The sequence below is a fragment of the Ambystoma mexicanum genome, chromosome 2p (assembly GCF_040938575.1).
Source record: "Ambystoma mexicanum isolate Mex_15411 chromosome 2p, UKY_AmexF1_1, whole genome shotgun sequence".
In the NCBI taxonomy this organism is placed as follows: domain Eukaryota; kingdom Metazoa; phylum Chordata; class Amphibia; order Caudata; family Ambystomatidae; genus Ambystoma; species Ambystoma mexicanum.
Window position 1 is genome coordinate 1,430,529,990 of NC_090923.1, and position 18,962 is coordinate 1,430,548,951.

The following is an 18,962-nucleotide window of genomic DNA, read 5'->3' on the forward strand; positions in this document are numbered from 1 at the left end:
TCTGCCGCCCCTCCCCCCTGGGTGAGGGGGAGGGCTACAGTCCCAAAAGCGGTGCCAAAAATCACCAAAGCCCACGAAGGGCGAACAATGCAAAGGGGCATGGTCACCCCTTTATAATGAGCGGGCGTCCTACGACAGGCAGCATCCAGCCCCTGCAGTAGGACGCCCGCGCTGCTGGAGAGGACAAGATTTTCGTTTTTTCTTTCGTTTTGGAGGAGTTTGTGTGCTTTCGTTGAAGGCGTCATCCCAGGTCTGCGAAGTACTATCCAGGAGAAAGAAAATCCTAATGCTGAGAGCAGAACCGAGTGAGGGGCTGGAGCCCAGGAGCGACACAGCACATGGAACAGAGGCTGCGCCGGTGAATGCGGAAGCAGCGGAAGGCGGGGCTGAAGCCCAGGAGCGACCCGGCACAGAGAGCGGAGGCTGCGTCGGCAAACCCGGAAGCAACGGAAGGTGGGGCTGAAGCCCAGGAGCGATGCAGCACAGAGACGCGGCACAGGGAGCAGAGGCTGCACCGGCAAAGAGGAGCCCAGGATCAAACGCAGAAGAAGCAGAGCAAGCGGAAGGAGGTAAGCAGCAGCAAAGGGCATGGACAGTTTACGGCTCTTGCCGGCTCCCACCGTGCGCTGTAGCCGGGCCAGCAGAAGGGTGTGGCTGCACAATCCAGGCTGCCTCAGTGAAAAAGTGAAGGGGTTAACACCCATCTGGGGAACAAATCAACAGCTCAAAACCCCGGAAGGCCAGTTGCGGGCAGTGGACCAGCGGTCCAAGGCACTACAAGGAAAGAGCGGCTGCAATCTCCCAAGCGGGTTGATACGGTCAGCCGCCCTGGGCTGTCTGGGGGAAAGAAGCAAGAAAGCAGGTAACTTGGGGGTAACAGCGCCTCATTGTGAACAGTGGGACTTGCATTTTAAAAGGGTTTTTGCGGATTACATCAGGAAGATGGACCTCGAGGCATTCATGGAAATGGCAAAGCTAGCGGCAGCAATGCATGGGCCTGACAGGATGAGCACGATGGTGCGGCAGGCAGGCAGGACAGGAGTCTCCGGGGCCCATTCAAGGAAGAGGTTCCCCCTTGATGATTCAGGACAATATCAGCAATTTTGCGCTGGTGGAAGTGGAACTGCGGGTTGAAGGAGAAGCAGAAGAAGAGCAGGAGGAGGAAGAGGTGCAGACGTCCAAAAGAAAAAGGACCATGATGGCGAAGGCTAGGGCTAGCAAGGAGCAAGCTACTGCCAACAAGAAACAAAGAGGGAAAGGGAGGGTGCAGGAGGATGCAGCCTTACCGGCACCTACACCTGCTGAGGCTCCAAGGAACCGTGGGAACACACCCAGCACTCCTGTAACCAGACCGGTGGAAGTAGCTGCGGAAGGACCCACATCCCTAGAGATGGTCAAAGGTATGTTCTTGCAGTGCATGCTGGCTTGGGGGAAAAATGGAGATTGTCAGACATTGAATGCTAATGATTTAAATAGGAATGTGGTTAATATTAGTGGGATGCTAAGTCAACAGGCCATGAACCAAGGCACCGGGGGACTGGGGAGTGGAATGTATCAGGCCTTTTCTCCCATAGGGGGGGCAGGGCAGGTGCCTCATGTAGGGGCTATTCCGCCTGGGGTTTTTTTTCAGTCGGTTGGTTTGGCTAGCACTGGTCCGGGGGCGGGGGGATTAGCCAGTTGTCTCGAATGTCCTCCCCTTCTGGAACCCAGCAAGCGCAGACATGGTGGGGGCAAGGGACTGGAGTCCACAATGTCAGCAGGGTAGGCCAGGCACAGACTTCGCCAGTGGTCCCAACCAACCTGGGGGCAGGTAACCCAGTATGGAAGACCAATGCCAGGGTTTGCACCAGTGCGAGCAGTAGTCAACTTGCTGGTGTGGCACAGACCATGGGTCACTAAGGAGAGGCTATGGCGAAAAGAATTTGTGGACCTTTGACTTGTTGGGGATTGTGCCTTTGGGGAAAGGTTTGAAAGACCAGTCAGAGAAAGAGAAAGAGAACACACTATTCACAATTGGCTCAAAGCATTTAGAATTTACATGTCTGTGATGCTAGAAAACTACCCGCATGATGCATTATCAATGGTGGCTCATGAGCAACATATACATGATCTATACCTGAAGTATGGGGATGAAGGGTGGCCAGATTATGATCAGGGTTTCAGGCTAAAAATGCAAGTGTGGCCCGCTATGTCCTGGGATGAGGTGGATGTCGGGGGATACATTGATAAAATGGTGCCCGCCAGGGAGTCCGGGGGCAAGCAGCAAGGGGAGAAGTCTCAGGTTTGAAGAGGCAGAGAAGGTTATTCACAGCGGGCTAGGGGGTCCTTTCGCGGGCCCTCCTCCTGGGTCAATCGGTCAGCAAGCTCCCAGGGGGAGCGCGCAGATTGCTGGAGATTTGCAGAAGGGGATTGCCCCTTTGGTAAAACGTGTCGATTCAGGCACCCAAGGGGCGGGAGCTCTGGGGCTCGCAGCTCCGCCTCAGGAGAAGCAAAACATAAAAGCAACAGCAAGCCTAAAGAGAAGTCAAAGAGGGAGTGAGGGATTACCAGAGGGAAACAAGTGTGACAAACCTGTGAGAGACAAGAGTATGATTAAAACGAATTTACCCACACCAGTTAAACTCCTTGCCATGACTCCTTTTCCTAATATATATCACAACAAGGTTGATGCAAAGTTGTTGTGGCAAGGGTTCAGGTGGGGTTTCAAGATCCCTGGTACAGGGGACATGGGGCTTAAGGAGGCAACTCATTTACGGTCAGCATTGGAAAGTCCAGAGGTCGTGGCACGCAATGTAGAGAAGGAAATCAAGCTAGGTAGAGTGGCTGGCCCTTTCTCTTCCCCTCCCATGGACAATCTAGTGGTGTCACCACTAGGGCTAGTGCCCAAAAAAGAGAAGGCCAGTATCGCTTGATCCATCACCTCTCCTTCCCAGAAGGGCAATCAGTGAACGATGGCATACCAGAAGAGTTGTGTCGGGCCCAGTATGCTTCCTTGGATGACACAATACAAATGGTAAATGCGGCAGGGAGGGGGGCCCTAATGGGAAAGTCAGACATTGAGTCAGCCTTCAGGCTCTTGCCAATTCACAAAGAGAGCCACCACTTGCTGGGGTTTATTTATTTATTTTATTTATTTATTACTCGCCCAGACCCTAGGGTATCACGGCAAAAGATACAGGAGAGTTAAACTCATTATTATACAATGTTGCAGTTACATTACAAATAATACATTTTTCTTTATACATAGGTTACAAGATATCATGTAGTCATATACCAGATTCCAATTGGTCAGTTAGCCCTTCCCATTTTGTTTCAGCCTTATTTGCAGTACAGCGGCTGCCCTAAGCAGTGTAGTTGGTCATGGGAGGGTAGGGCTTGAGCGGTTAAGATAGTTCAAGGTGGATGACACATATTTTTATGACAAATGTCTGCTGAAGGGCTGTGCCATTTTGTGCTCGTACTTTGAAGCATTCAGCCCCTTTCTTGAGTTTGCGTTGAAAGTAAAAGTAAGGAAAGGGGGGTCTTGCACTATCTTGACGATTTTTTGTTCATTGGTAGAGAAGGGACCAAGGAGTGCAGGGCGCTCATGGCTGCATTTAAGGGTTTGATGGGGAGCATCGGGGGTCCCTTTAGCAGAAGGGAAGACGGTAGGGCCAGCTACAACACTCACATTTCTGGGGATCGAAATTGATTCAGTCAAAGGCGAGTGCAGGCTTCCACAAGACAAGGTGCAGAAATTTAAGATCATCATCAGGGTGCTGAAGGGTAAGAACAAAGCAACCCTAATGGAGCTGCAGTCCCTGGCAGGTAATCTCAATTTCGTTGGGAGAGTAATACACACAGGCAGAGTGTTTGCCAGAGGTATAGAGCTAAAGACAGTGGGAATACAACATGCGTCCCAGCATGTCCGGTTGGGATCGGAGGTAAAAGAGGACCTCAAGATGTGGGAGAAATTTTGGGATAAATCAAATGGAGTACTACTTTGGAGGGAGGAATGGGCCAGCAGCGAAAGGCTCAAACTGTTCACCAATTCTTCGGGGTCTCACGGTTTCGGGGCAATCCTGGGGGACAGGTGGTGCATAAAGGCAGAGCCAACAGAATGGCATCTATGGGGCATCACGAAGGACATCATGCTGCTTGAGCTTTTTCCCATTGTGGTAGCATTTAAGCTATAGGGGGCCCATCTGGAGAACAAAAAGGTGTCTTTATGGTCAGATAATTTGGCAGTGGTGCAGATTATCAATCTGGGGTCATTGAACAATGTAAGGGTGTTGAAATTACTCAGGGAACTCACTAAGAGCCCACTGGCTTTGAACATCGAGGTCAGGGCAAGGCATATCCCTCGCATAAAAAACACAGCCGCTGATTCTCTGTCTCATTTGCAGTGGGAGAAGTTCCAAGGCAACTGTCCAGAAGCAAGGAAGGTGATGTCCCCGTTCAAGGAGCACTGTTGCGGGATGATTGAGGTGATCTGAGCTCTTTGATAGACACGGCTCTGGCACCAGGCACAGCAAAGAGGTACAGGGCTTGCTGGGAACGATTCATAGCGTTTCAAAAAGACGTACTGGCAGAAGGGCAGAGGGAGTTACCGGTGCGGGCCTTTGTGGGCTGGTGCTGGAGGTTGGGGAGAACCAGAGCCTGGATGACATATCACTTGGCAGCAATAGCCCATTATTCCAAACTTTGGGGTGAAAGGGACCCCACAAGGAACACTACATCGCACTGGCCATGAGAGGCTGGGCCAAGCAAACTATACTGAAGCCGGATGATAGGCGACCCATCAACGTAGTGAAGCTACATGATTTAATTAAATGTCTGCACACAGGATGCAGCAGTAATGCGGAGAGAGTGTTATTTACAGCAGCCTTCACAGTAGCATTCTTTGGAGCTTTCAGTGTGAGCGAGCTAGTGCCCGAGAACAAAGGGGGCAAGGGGTCCAGCTTCTTGCGATTTAGGGATGTCCAGGCAAATAACACCCAGGTGGTCAATTATGTACATAGGTCAAAGACCGACCAGAGGAGGAAAGGGGTGGCAATGACACTACAGGCCATTCAGGCGAGTTTAGTATGCCCGGTGGCAGCCTTGGCCAGCTTCCTCCAGTAACGGCCGCCGTCGGATTCAGGGGCTCCATTACTGCTGCACAGGGACAGGTCCGCCTTAAGCTGCTTTCAGTTTAAGAAAATGATGGATCTGGCATTAGCGAAGATGGGGTTGACGGAGGGGTGGTTCGGGACTCATTCTTTCAGGACCGGGGCAGCCACCTCCACAGCGGTGGGGGGGTTGGGAGCTGAAGAGATCAAGAAGATATGAATGTGTTCTTCAGGGTGTTTTAAAAGGTACATGAGGCCGGAGAAAATGTAAAGTAACATCCCATCTTTCATCTCCTTCTCGTTACCAGCTTCGCAAAGGAGGTGGAAGAGCTCCGTGCAGGTAGTGGGGCACTCGTTCATTTGAAGGGCCGGGGCTAGCTGGACACTGCAGCAGGAGGAGCTGATGGCTGGCGAGTGCCGGATCTGGTGGCATGGGGTGCCAGGGATGAAATGGGCACAGCTGCAGGGGCTGATACGGAAGTTGCTGGGTAAGCAGCAGAGGCCAGATGTACTGGTCATCCACTTGGGGGGGGGGGGGGGGGCGACTTGACTAACTTGGGGAGGGGGGTCTTGTTGATGGACACAATGCTCTCATTACAGGAAATATCAGCGCAGCTAGGAGAGGCGGAGATCGTGTGGTCAGAAATAATTCCCAGGCCAGAATGGAGGGGAGCTGAGAGCCACACAGCAGTTGAAAGATCAAGGAAGAAGTTGAATTGTGCCATGTCTAAATTCTGCAGGGGCAGAGGCTTCCAACATATCAGACATGGCCTGATCAACTTAAAATCTCCCGAATGCCTTCTTAAAGATGGTGTTCATCTGTCGGCAATGGGAATGGAGCTTTTTTACTGGAATATATGTACAAAGCTCTTGGAGCTATAAAAAGGAAACAGGAGAAAGGGGAAGCCACGGTGGACAGTAACCCACCAAGTGGAATGGCGGTGTTTGGGCAACCAAGCACAAGAGACAGACTCCGAATGAGCCAGGAGGAAGCCGAAAGTGTCTTCGCTCTTCTCGGACCAGCACCTCTTGGGAGCCTAATGGCAGGGGCGCCTGGTGGTAACAACAAGGGCTCAGCTTCCCCCAAAAGAAACAGCGCTCTCCCCGCCCACGGGCACCTGCAAGGGCAGGGTAGGCTGAGGCACAAAGGGTCGGGAGAGTTGGGCCTACTATGGACTTGGTGCAAAGGAATAGGGGGAAGCAGGTGTATTGGACTCGGAGCAAGCGCCACACTTACAGGCTGAATTTCACTAAATGTGTGCGGTAATTCTTTTGTTGTAAAATAAATCTGCGGCCAAGTTTGCCATTTGGAAAAGAACAACTGTCTCATTCCAGCTAATTGTCTAAAAGGGAAACGGCTGAATTAGCAGAATATGACATATTGGCTATGTGTACAAATGGACCAATGTAGGGGTTACTTCTATTACAACAAGTGAGAGGGGCAAAGCTCTCCGCCCCACTGAAGATGGCCGCTACACGTGTAACGCGCTACTCGAGCTGTCCACGCACCAGACCACACCCCTGAGAGTGTAACGCCAGCGTGAGAAATTCAACAGTTTATACACACATTCGGAATGCAGCGTTCACTATACAAATGCTGTCCCTTAAGAAGTAGTAGCAAGTGGCGCTACGGTAAGTGTGGGTTCCCCCAGTCTTCTCCTCCGTTCTTTTCACAACGTATTGACGTTGATCCGTGCCGGGTCATGCAGCAAGTGACCGGCAGAAACTGAAATGCGCAAGTGCCTGTAATGCCCTGTTGATGTGTGCACAGCGTACAGGCAAGTGCACAACGATGTAACACGGAGGCACGTTTACAGCTGAACTGTGCCATTCTACTTGTAATAGCATTCTTGACATCATACTGACTGCTGCCTTCCATTTTGTGCTTTGTCTCCCCAGAGCGAGACAAGGCAAAGGAAGAAGTGGCTCACGGGATTAACAAGCCTGTCCCTCCGTGCCAATGGAGACTCCATCATGGCTCTGAGGTGCGCTATTTGCTATTTCCTTTGTAGCATCGAAGGAATCTGACATAAGCACGTGTTTAATTGAGGAGGTGGTATTGAGCCTCTAATAAGAAAACTACAGAATGAGAAGTTATGTTGACATTTTGCAACAGTTAATAAGATTTAATGTAGCATGTTATAGCCAGCCAGAATTGATTAATAACCCAAAATGCTACCCCCACGTGAATCAAGTACATTGTTTCCCCTCACACTAGGTCACGTTCCGGTTGCCAGTCCAACAACGATGGATGACAGTGATTGATTCCAATTGTACAAACTGCTGGTCCTGAGGAAGATGACTTTCATCATGCAGTCATCGAAACCAGTCTACCTTTTTATGTGCCGATATTAACTAAGGAATCCATAATACGGACATAAAGAACCCTGGTGTTATGCCTGCCCAATGATATGGAAACAGGTTTTATGTAATTAGATGGATATAACTGTGGGCTGACACTGTTTTTTAATATTGGCCTACGAATACATTAAGAATTATACATACACCATTGTATGATAAAAAAATATTTTTCTATATGTCGAATTATTGTGAATTTATAAATGTCGAATATATGAATACTTGCATGAGCAATTGATGTTAGAATTTGAAGTTTGTCAATCATTGACTGATTTTCCAGTATATGCGAGTGCAGGCAATGAAGGCCGAGGCAACAAGGTTTCTTTGCAGTGCATTCATGCTGAAGTTGTTAAAGTAGGGGAAGGTGTCTTGGTTGGTTTGGGCTGGTCCCAGTGGCGATGAGGTGTGTGGTGGAGCAGGATGGGTAAGGCTGCGTAATCTGTTCAGTTCAAAATGCAGAGAAGGAAGGCATACAAAGTCTGGGGAGGTGGTGAATGCCATGACAAATGTTCTAACTCTTCTGTGGGTTAGTCCTTTGAAAAGTTGCTTGGTGTCCCTGGTGTTGAGTATTTCCAAAATATTCTGTCTGGCTTTCTTGGCTCTGGGTTTCACACTTGAAATTACTGCAACACAGAAGCATTACCTCATGTGGTAATTACGGCATGTGCCAATACAAAATCCCCTTAGAGGCCGGGGGGACTCCAAAATAGGCTATAACTGTCGGGTCAACATGACTCCTAATTATGGGGCCCAAAAAAGGAACCCCACGCTTACCACATGCGTTAACGGTATTGCCATTTTGCAGTATTTCCAGAGAAAATGCTGAAACCCTCATAATCCGGCCCATTATGTTTAAATTGGGGGAACCAAATATATACGTTTCATAGGCCCTCATTAGGACCCTGGCGCTAAGTGTTTAACGGCGCCGTAAAAGGCTGCGGCGCCGTTAAACACTTAGCGCCTTACTATGAGGTCCCTTTGCGGGACCCGACCTGAACGGCTGGTCTAGACCAGCCGTTAAAGTAGGGACCCGCAAAGGGACCTTGGTGCTAAGTACGGTACCGCAATTTGCGGTACCGTACTTAGCGCCTTCCCCAGTCCCATTGAGCCCTATGGGGCAAAAATGGAAATGGGGAAGGGCCAATGTTCAATAGGGAATTACCGCCCCGCCAACCTTGGAATGGGGAGGTAATTCCCCATTGAACATTGGCGGACTCGTTACGATACCGGCACCAACCATGGTGTTAATAGCGCCATGGTTTAGTGCCAGTATCGTAATGAGGGCCAAGGACTCGGGAAGAGCAATAAACATTAAATGGTGTTTATACTGCGCACATCAGCACCATAGTGATCTTAACGCAATGACACCCTATCCGTGTGGAAGAGAACTGCGACCCCCCCCCCCCCCCCAGGGTTTAAACCAGACTGTGGCCGGTGGGATGAAGAAGCAAAAGGGGAAAAGGTGAGAAGGAACAGGGCAAAGAAGAGCAAGGAAGGGGGACAAAGCAGACTGTAGTAGCAACAGAATAGAGGTAAAACATAAGGGTGAGTGATAGTGATCGCTGGGGTGTATGCAGAGCTGTATCCCTGAGGCCAAGAAAGCTGGTCCAGAAAAGATTGATCACCGTAATTACTGTACCTCTCCGGTTTGAGTGGCAGGTGATAGCGTTGGTTGCAGCAAGGAAGTGACTCGCAACTGCACTCATTTTTCGCCTGGGTGATTGTAGTCGAAAACTTGCATCACTGACAAAAGTTGCAACTTTTCTTTTGAGTTGCCTGCAAATGAGGAGAATGCAAAAAGTGCAGGATGGATTCACAGAAGATGGGAACAGAGACAACTTTTCCTCAGAACTACCGAACATGTTGCCCCCAAAATGAATAGTTCTGCGTTTTAACACGATGTGGAATTGTTGAATGTCTGCCTCAAGCCACGGGGGAGAGTCAGGGCATGGATTTCAACCAGTTCTTCAAAAGAGCCGTTAACAGGAGACATCTTAGATGCAAGATTAAGCAACATTGGTTGCTTTTGTTCCAGGAAACAATTCTTACACAGGGGCGAGGAAGGCGCTCGTTGGTGTGTTATTTGTATATTTGTTAGCACATGGAGCTTCAACCAGAAACATGTAAGTCTCATTACAAGTGTGGTCGTCCGGAAATAAGGGTGCCGGTCGGACCTTACCGGCACCGTTTCTCGACCTCCACACTACAACTCTGCCCTCTGGTGCCGTAGTGCCCAGCAGGGCTGACCTGCCATATGCAATGGCCCCAGAAATCAGAATTCTCACAGAAGCACAATTCTGTACCCTATGGGACTTAATGGGAATGGGGACTTACCAAATCCGCTGCCTGACTTGTAATGTCCCAGTGGCACTGAGAAGTCAGGCGGCGGATTTGGTGTTACAAGGACGGCGGCAACCCGTCCTCCTAATGAGGCACATAGTGTATATTACACAGCAGACTGGCCAGACCGGCAGACAATAGGCATAATCAATCATTTTTAAGAAGTATTAGTGGATAGTTGGAACATTACCTTATGGTGGAACAAAACAACGACATGATAGGTACATGACAGGACATTTACTCAGGAGCTTAGGGAGGGGCCTTTACAAGTGTATGAGAGCAAGTGCAGCAGTGTTAGCGAGGGATGGTTCGACGGATAAGGTACACAGGGTGCGTGATGCACCCTCAAGGTGAATTATGAGGGCTGGCTTGAATGATTGAATGTTCCAGATTTCAGCGTAAAGGGAGGTTTACTCGAGGGGTGCATAAGTGTGCACAGGGCGGGTAGGGTTAGCCTCTTGACGAAGGTGTGCAAGGTATGTTGTATAGGATATTGGGAATGTAATGTAATGGTTCATTTGTAATGAGCCTATACACGTGTGTGTCTCAAGATGCAACAAGGCAAGGGGATTGGGGCTGGGGAATGATCTTACTAGGCCTTGTAAATTCTGATCGTGCAGGTATTTATAGCGCACTCTTTTTTTGTGTAGATCCGGGATTCGAACCAGTGTTACTCAGCATGGTCTTGCTTCCAAGACCCGTGTGTTGCCACTGAGCTATCCTCCACTCACAATATCAGTCAATTAATGCAATGTCAGTCGCCATTTCAGAACCCAAGCTTTATCGCTTCTGATGTCCGGATTCCTTCTGAGAGATTCTCGTAATTTGCTGCATGATGCACTGTTAGCCACCTGAACCCAACATACCTTGAGTCCCCATATCCAAAACTGCATAACAAAGTGAAGCCGCTTTGATCTAGAAGATTGGTAATGGCAGCTGTCATAAAAAAAAGCGTAGCTGCCATTACAAAGGATCCCCATGGATTCCCCCTGCCCTTAGCACATACTGAATAAGGACCCCTGCCTCTCTGCTGGCACAGAAAACAAATGCAGGTGCAGACAGATTCCAATTCTTCACTGGATTGAGTGTGGAAATGTAGGAAGTGGATTTCCCGCTCTAGGGGGCCACTAAATGTGAGGAATCCAGGCTCGGGCTGGCCTATCGGGCAACAGGGCAATGCCTGAACCAAAAACACAAAATGCTGGTGTGGGACAGTTTTTTTTTTTTGTCAAAGTGGGCCACTTTTTTGGACCATGTGGGACAGTTTGATAAGTGGCTTCACTCTGCGGCTAGTAGTTTTGACCAGTGCTACTGAATAAATATTCTTTAAACTGCAAATTTTGCATCACATTTCATTTCATTAAATACCTCCCCCTTGGGAACTACTCAAACAGTCTGTCACAAAAGGAATGAATTGCTATTTGCAATCGTAGGCCACTTTTTCATTCTTGCCTGAGAGAATTTTATGTCCAAGTCCGACCCTGAATCTGATCCGAAATGGTGTGGATGCCGAAAAAAGATGCGTAAACATGGTTCTGCTGGTTTTGCTGCATCAGCAACATTTGGCACCCTCAAGAAAAGGAGGGTGTATATGGAATTTAGGCTTACCACAATAAGGGAATAATTACGAGCCTGGCGATAAAGACAGAACTTACTCTGCAGGAAAGATCTATCATTACCGCCACAGCCTCTTGCAGAACTTGCACCAAATTATGATTGCACATGTGCACTCCTCAGCCATCGGTGGTACCAGTTATTCCGTTCAGTGGAATTAGTGCCAAAAGTCAACACTGATCTATAAATGCTCCAACTTTTGGTGGAATTAGCGCTACCACCGGAAACTGGGAGGACTTACTGAATGGTAGTTCTGCTGTCAGCATGAGCACAGAGTGAAAATAGTGTCATTGAGGAAACGGGAAACTGAGTGGTGACCATTTAGAAAATATAATTCCTCCTGAATCCACTACTTCCGATAGCCATGCGATGGCCAATCTTAGCAGAAGCAAGCCAGAAGACAGAGGAAAGTGGAGGGTGCCGGATCCGAGGGTCCACAAACCCAAATTTAGTAATCCAGAGTTGCAGGTTATAGCAGATGAGATGGTGGTTAATGCAGAAGAGCCACAATGCAATACATCCACCCACTGCAAGAACACTATTTGGATTGAAATAAGGGGCAAGGTAGTGGCCTCGTCCAACCTCCCTGCAGACCATGTGTCTCTTGTGACCTGTCCTCCCCAATCCTCTGTTGTTGGTGACCTGCAGTGACATCAACATTATAATGACAATTTACACATGGATGATGATGATGCTACAGATTTTGGTGATAGAGCAATAGGGCACGGATATGTCATACACACACCCACTCCCATTGGCCATCCTAATGGCCTGTCCAGTAATAAATGCTCTGCTTCTGGTAGAGGAGCAGAATAATGGATCACTGGCACCAGAGGATGGAACCCCTGGCAGAGCTCCACCTGCAGCATGCACACGCAATGCAGGTTGCAGTGCAAGGGCCTCAAGGAGAATAGCCAGGGAAACAGCAGAGCAATGCTGCCGCCTAACTGAGGTGATAGCAATGCATAGCATGGTGGGCCAGCGGGTATGGGAGCTTGCAGACACACGGTCAGCTAGCCAGGAGAATATGCAGAAGGCACTTCTTATATTGCAACAGATGCATGGCCTGAATTCAGTAAGTACTGCCTCTGTTATCCCTAGTGTCTCAAGCAGGGAATTCCCATCAGCTGGCATTGTGTCGAGAAAAACGCAGGAAGAAATACTTGCTACACTAAGATTACATTCAGATGAGGATGGAGGGTGGGCGAGGGTGGGCATGGGTGGTGGGGGATGAGATTAGAGCGTCAGATCCGACCCGCATAGGAGGGACGGAACTGACAGAACTGACGTTGCAGGGTCAGAAGGAAAGCAGACGTGTAAAAGTAAGTGGGGGGTTGGAGATGTATTGGGGTGTGGGGGCATGGATTTGTTGATTTTGTCTGTGGCAAAATTGGTTTCGTGGTGAAATTGACTACGGTCAATTCAGCAGCAAACAATTATGCCACAGCCAAATCACACAGATGCTAAGATGACACTTCGTACAAACCCTTCCTTCATGCCGAAGGTCCCTTCTTCATTCCACTGTAATGAACCCTTGATTCTGACAGTGTCCTTTTGCTCTCCATCTCTGATGGAGCGATCCTGCCATTCTCTGGATGAGACACAAGCCTTCAAACTCTCTATGGCTCACACTAAAAAGTTCCAAAGGTTACTGTAATTGTTTGTTTGATTCAGACCTACCAACAACGCCCTTTCAAAGTCTTCCATTGGTAGATGGCTGTCAGCGTCAATTTCCCAACAATGGAGAAACCAATACAACCAATTGGACAACAACAAATATCAACGACAACTGAGAATGTACAAATCAGCAGTCCTTAAAGCAAAAAAAGCATACTACACCACAATAACCCAATCGTCAACAAACCAACAAAAGGAAATATTAGAAATCAAGGAAATAATAAACCAAACATCATGCAACAAATGAGCCATGATCCCTGTTGTAACGATATATTGGGAGACCCCGATTAACATAGGGAGTTCCTCCCCCAATTAAGATGGCCCACAGTAAATCATCAATTCTTGGTTAAGCTAGCCCTATCTATGACTCATACAGAGGCACATAGATCACACTGCCTGTGCCAACAATGAGCCAAGAACCACGCCGGGATATAGAGAGAATAAAGGTTCAATTAATAATTGCCTTGAATGATTACACATGCCATCTTGCCTGTGACACAAAACAAAGCTTGAATGTAAAACACACTTTTCCTTTTTGTAATAAACAGGTAAATATCACTTGATAAGGTTTAGATCAAAACAAGTTGCACATTACACATGCAGTCCTTTGTACGTGTCAATTCCCTGCACACTTGAAAATGCTAGCAGTTTTGAAAAGATACATACTTTTGCAAATCATTTTGATTGATAGAACCCTTCTTTACCCACAAAAGCAATATACAATCGTTCTGCTATCAGGGTCACTCACTCTCAGGAAAGAGTGAATATCTTTCAAAGGAGAATTACACTTGGTTTCACTTTGCAAAGCACTTCTCCCCCTGCACCGAAAACCCACGCATCAGTTATATGCAGCACCCCTCTGTTTAAAGGCCAGGTCTACGGAGTGGGGACAGTTGTGAATTTTATCTTGGACAAGAACAACCCTTTGATTAAAAGCAAGGTCTAAGAAGGGGTGGAAATTAGGGATTTTATTCTGGGACAAAAACACTCCTTAGTTTAAAGGCAAGATTTAAGGGGTGGTAACAAATAAGAATTTCATTTTGGGCCAAGGATACCCCTGTTCATTAGAGGAGTCTGGGGATGACAGGAAAAATAAATGCACCAATTACTTTAATGACAATAACTTAACTTCCCGCTAGTAAAGAGGGCAGTGGTTTTAAACTCCTCCAAGCTCCCGCCTGCGTCAATCTTTTTGGGAGATAATTAAATTAATATTTAGTCAAATATACTCACGGCCTACACAATTTGACCCCCCTCCCACTATTAAGGGATGATATTAAGGCAGGCAGTTCCCCCACATATATAGTGTCACTTCGATAAATCTACTTACATTGGAAACCTCTGCTTTTGGGTACTCAGGAAAGATAGCAGGGCTCCTCTTTGGGACAGCACAGGGTGTCGTCAAACACCTCAGTCAAACATAATTACCAGCCTCCATTTCTCATTTGGCTCTCCTTAATCATAGGGCCCTGTCAGCTTTAGGCGTTCCCAGTTTCTGTCTCCCAGGCAAGGCTAAGTCTCCATTAATTTTGAAGCCTCTCCACCCAATGTCAAGCAGCTGTGTCAGGATTCACCCAGAGGGATTATAGCCAAGTCTCCTTCAAGGTTTTTAGCAGCTCTCCCTCCAAGAAGGTTTTTAGGCAGGTTTTTTGTCTCTCTCTCTCTCTCTCTCTCTCTCTCTGTCCCCTGCTCCATACAGCAAGGGCTTTTTAATGTATACGCGACACCACCAATTATTACAATTAGAAGGCGCCAGTTTATTGGTGCTTACTTTTTAATTGGAGGATTATCCTCTCCTCATCCTCCCAAGAGCCAACCCCTCTCTGCTGATAGGCCCTTGGAGTTCTATGATGAAAGGGATGTCAAAAGGTACATCTTCTGTCATTTACATATTTGTTTACATGTCAGCTTTTTCACTCAAAAAGTCCATGCATGGCCAAATTAGTAATTTAACAATGAAGGCCATAATAGATATTCGTGTTCCCCTAAATCATGATGGATATGTGGATCTTACTTTCGTTTCGGCAGATTACTGCACATGCAAGTTATGTTTTTTTGCCCTTGCAAAAATGAACATAGTTGGGAATGTGATACCTTTGACCCAGATATCTAATTTAATAAGTCATCAGCTCCCACACTTTCAGATTTTCGGAGAAGCTACAACCACCTTTTAAGTTTTAACTAAAATTCCCCAAATCTCATTTGGATGAAAGTCACAGCAACACCACTGCATGAAATCAGCTTTAAATTGACAACCATGTAAGTATAATGGTTCAAGTGTCACTGAGTAAAATGACATTTCTAATGTAAATCTATGACCACATAAATACCATATCTAGGTTTCAGTTTAATTCTTTTAATTTTAAGTTGCAGGGATCATGGCAGCTGTCACAGTCTCTGGGCTCAAATGTTGACTTTGCCTGCAATAAAATTATCAATTACTCTTGTGGAGTCAAAAGCTGTGCTAATGGAGACTGCAGAGATTGTACCTCTACAACCAGATGGTCTCTAACACCATAATTCTTGTCGCACAAGAGCCAAAACCATCTGCTAGGCTTCAAAGCAATGGGCTTTCAATGGGACACCAGAGCCAAACAGATCTTGCAATGGGGGAAAGGTAGTCTGCCCAGCAACTAGAGGCATGTTTTTCTTGGGATCATAAGGGATTTACATATTGCATTTGCAAGAAAATAGCCTTTTTAATTTATTACATTTGTTTAATAACTAGCACCTTGCTATCATTGTTCAATGCATTTCTGAATCAGTGTCTTTCTTCTTTCAAACAGCATTGGTTTTTCAATGGGATAAATGAAAGTGAAACCCTGCTGCTCATTTGCTCATTCACCCTATGTACTTTCATTTAACATGTCAGTTTCTGTGTTGAAAGGGGGCCTTAGTCACATGACATGAAAAATAAGAACATGGCTTTAATGTCGCCTGCGAGGCCCAGTTTGTGCTTTACATTTTTCAGGGTGCGCAGCATTTGGATATGTGGCAGTTTCAATGAAAAATGTGCCTTTTCCATCTCCACATATTCCGTGTGTCCACTGCAGAGATACTTGTATTTGAATTTGCTAGGCACCTTTAGCTGTGTTAAGGTTTTTGTGCTGGCACATCATTTTGTTTTTAGTGTACCCTTTTTCATCAGATCAATGTACTTCGCAGTATAGACCTAACCTGGCCTTTCAGTTATGACTTCTGTGGCTGTCATTTAACCCCATAAAGTCCCCCCAGCACTTTTATCCAGATCACTCATGTGAAAGAGCAGGGGAGATGGATTTGAAATTGTAGATAAAATGTCACCTGTTGCCTACAAGATCTGCATCCCTATAGAAGAACAGACGGAAGAGATATGGGTATATATCAATTAGTTGAAAAGCTGTCATCCCAGATAAGAATTCCAACTGAGTGAGGAGCCCAATGAAGGTCGAGCAGAGGAACCTTATGAGGAATGAGAGGTAAGGATGGAAACCCCCGATGGAAATGTATAACAGGAGAGTAGTTTAATTAATATTCCTCGGAAATGTGAAAAAGGAAGTTGTAATGTGATGTCTCTTATCTGCAATGTCAAATCCCTTTCAATGTAATGTAAAACACAGATGCCAGACACAGCTCTGAACTAAACGCCCAATAATTACTTATTATAAAAGTAACACAGCGGAGCACTTAAACACAATGGACCGTACTTCATTGCAGTCATTAATTAAAACATTTAAACCGCTAGGAAATAATCCTGCCTTAAATAAACATTAACTCGCAAGGCATTACCCTTACTCTAGACCTGCTGACATTTCGTCTGTCATCGGGCAGAACACGTGGCAGTTGGATTCGCCATTTGGATACTTCCCCCTGTGCCACAATATTCCCAAAGCCTTTGATCGCCACCCACATGGCCCTGCATAAACATTTGTTTTCCCCATCTGCTCCCGGTGATCAGAATGAAACTTCCTCCCCACGGAATGCTGTAGGCACATCTCGAATCCTGTGCGAACACGCAGCCAACACATTTTTGTCAGTATCCTTTGGCAGTGGAGAGGCTGTTCTTCACAACCTCTGTTTTGGTAGACATTTACCTACCGATAACATTTCCTGTCTTCAATTTACTTCAGTTCGCTGGAGGTCCACAGGCTGGGTGCATTGGCAGGAGGATCTTTGTAATAGGGTTTACCCCTAGGTGGAGTTTCAGTCGTCTGGAGGGACTGCCACAGTGTAGCTGCCCAGTAAACATAAGCATATAGTGATGGGGGTGCATCGCGCCTCACGAGAAGATAGCCCACCCTCCCAACTTTGTTTTTGCTTACAGTGTTATTGTTGGCTACAAACTGGGTTATTGATCATGTACAACTGTGTTATGAAAATCAGAGTGTGTGATTATACTGTGTGTTTATTTGAGTGTTGTATTTTGTTTGTGCTGTTGACAGGGACCTACACAATGGATTATGTAAATGTTCAGACCATGCCCAAAATGCTGAACTAAGATGAACTATGATTTTGCTACTGTGGTTGTGGGTTGAGGGGTTCACTGGCGTCCAATAGGCCAAAACGGCGTGGACGGTCGAGGTGGCCCCTCGGGTTGCCCATTGGGTGAAAATGTAGCTCATGCTTGGGTGATGGAATATCTGGCTGGACACTGTATTCTGCAAGTAACCCCGGGACAGCTCAGACAGCTAGTAGGCCAAACCAGCAGCTGGCGGGTCTGCAGGGCTGCCAGGGTCAAGGTCATGGTAACCATTTATGGGTGATGTAAAAGACACGTGGGGTCCCCAGCAGGATTTGCGAGAATTTGTCTGTAATAAAATGCAGCCTGTTTTACTTCCAAAACAGATGTAGTATCTTTTGTATAATACAATGTGTGTTTCCTGAAGACATGGACATATAAGAGTGCACCCCTATAATATATGCGCTCAGTGATTAGTGACAGAACCCGGATCTAGACACAAAAAAGGCTACACAAGATTTAAAATGAACGTTCCTATTAGCCAGAGTTAGTGTTCAGCTTTCTTTTATACTGTTAGTGAAGTAGACAGTCTTCATTGGGCAAATATCAATAGATTGAGATGCAATGCACAGAGGGCAATTCTATGTGAGGCCCCCAAAGGCCCAAGGGAGCAGCGCGAGGCTTAGGGCCTCATTAGCTACAGCACAGAACACGCCATCTTTGGTAGAGGGCTTTGACCTTCGGCTTTCCTAGATCTCTATAATGAGGGTCTTGCACATACACAATTCATCAGCGTCTCTGTATGTCGGGGCCCGGTGGGCAAGGGGGGCTTTCATCACCCCGAGGTTGCCATGCCTGATTTCTTCCATCTACTGGTATTCATCTTAATCTAGTTTTCTTGGAGCCGGGCTGGGCGCGCTCCCTTTCCAGAGCTCCGCCATAGCAATTCCTAGATGGGCCTTGAATCATTAGACACGTTTGGGGGAGGGGAGTCCCACCGAAACACAAAACGGCAGCCGATGTCGTGGACGTGCCTAGGGGACGCTGCCGACCCCAAAGAAGGCAGAAGCCTGCCTGGGATTGCTATTTAACGCTTTGCATGAAGGCTGCGGCCTGGCGAATGGGATGGAATTCTCGCTTTGTGGGAAGAAGCGGGGCACATTTCATGTGATTGTTCCCTTGTTTTAAGGGCACATAAAGCTGACCTAAAAAAGAGCCTAATGCCCAGAAGGATGTATGTATGATGCATGAATAAAACAGGCACTCTCCTACAACATGGGGCTAGCATAGATTTCACAAGTTTAAATCCTGCAGGAGGCCTCTCAGCCGTTCTTTCTTTTGAGGTGATGCAATTGCGTACCCATAGCAATAGTTATTAATGTGCTTAGAAGCAGGGAAAATCTGGCATTAAGCACCATAGCAGGACACACATATTTTGTTTTATT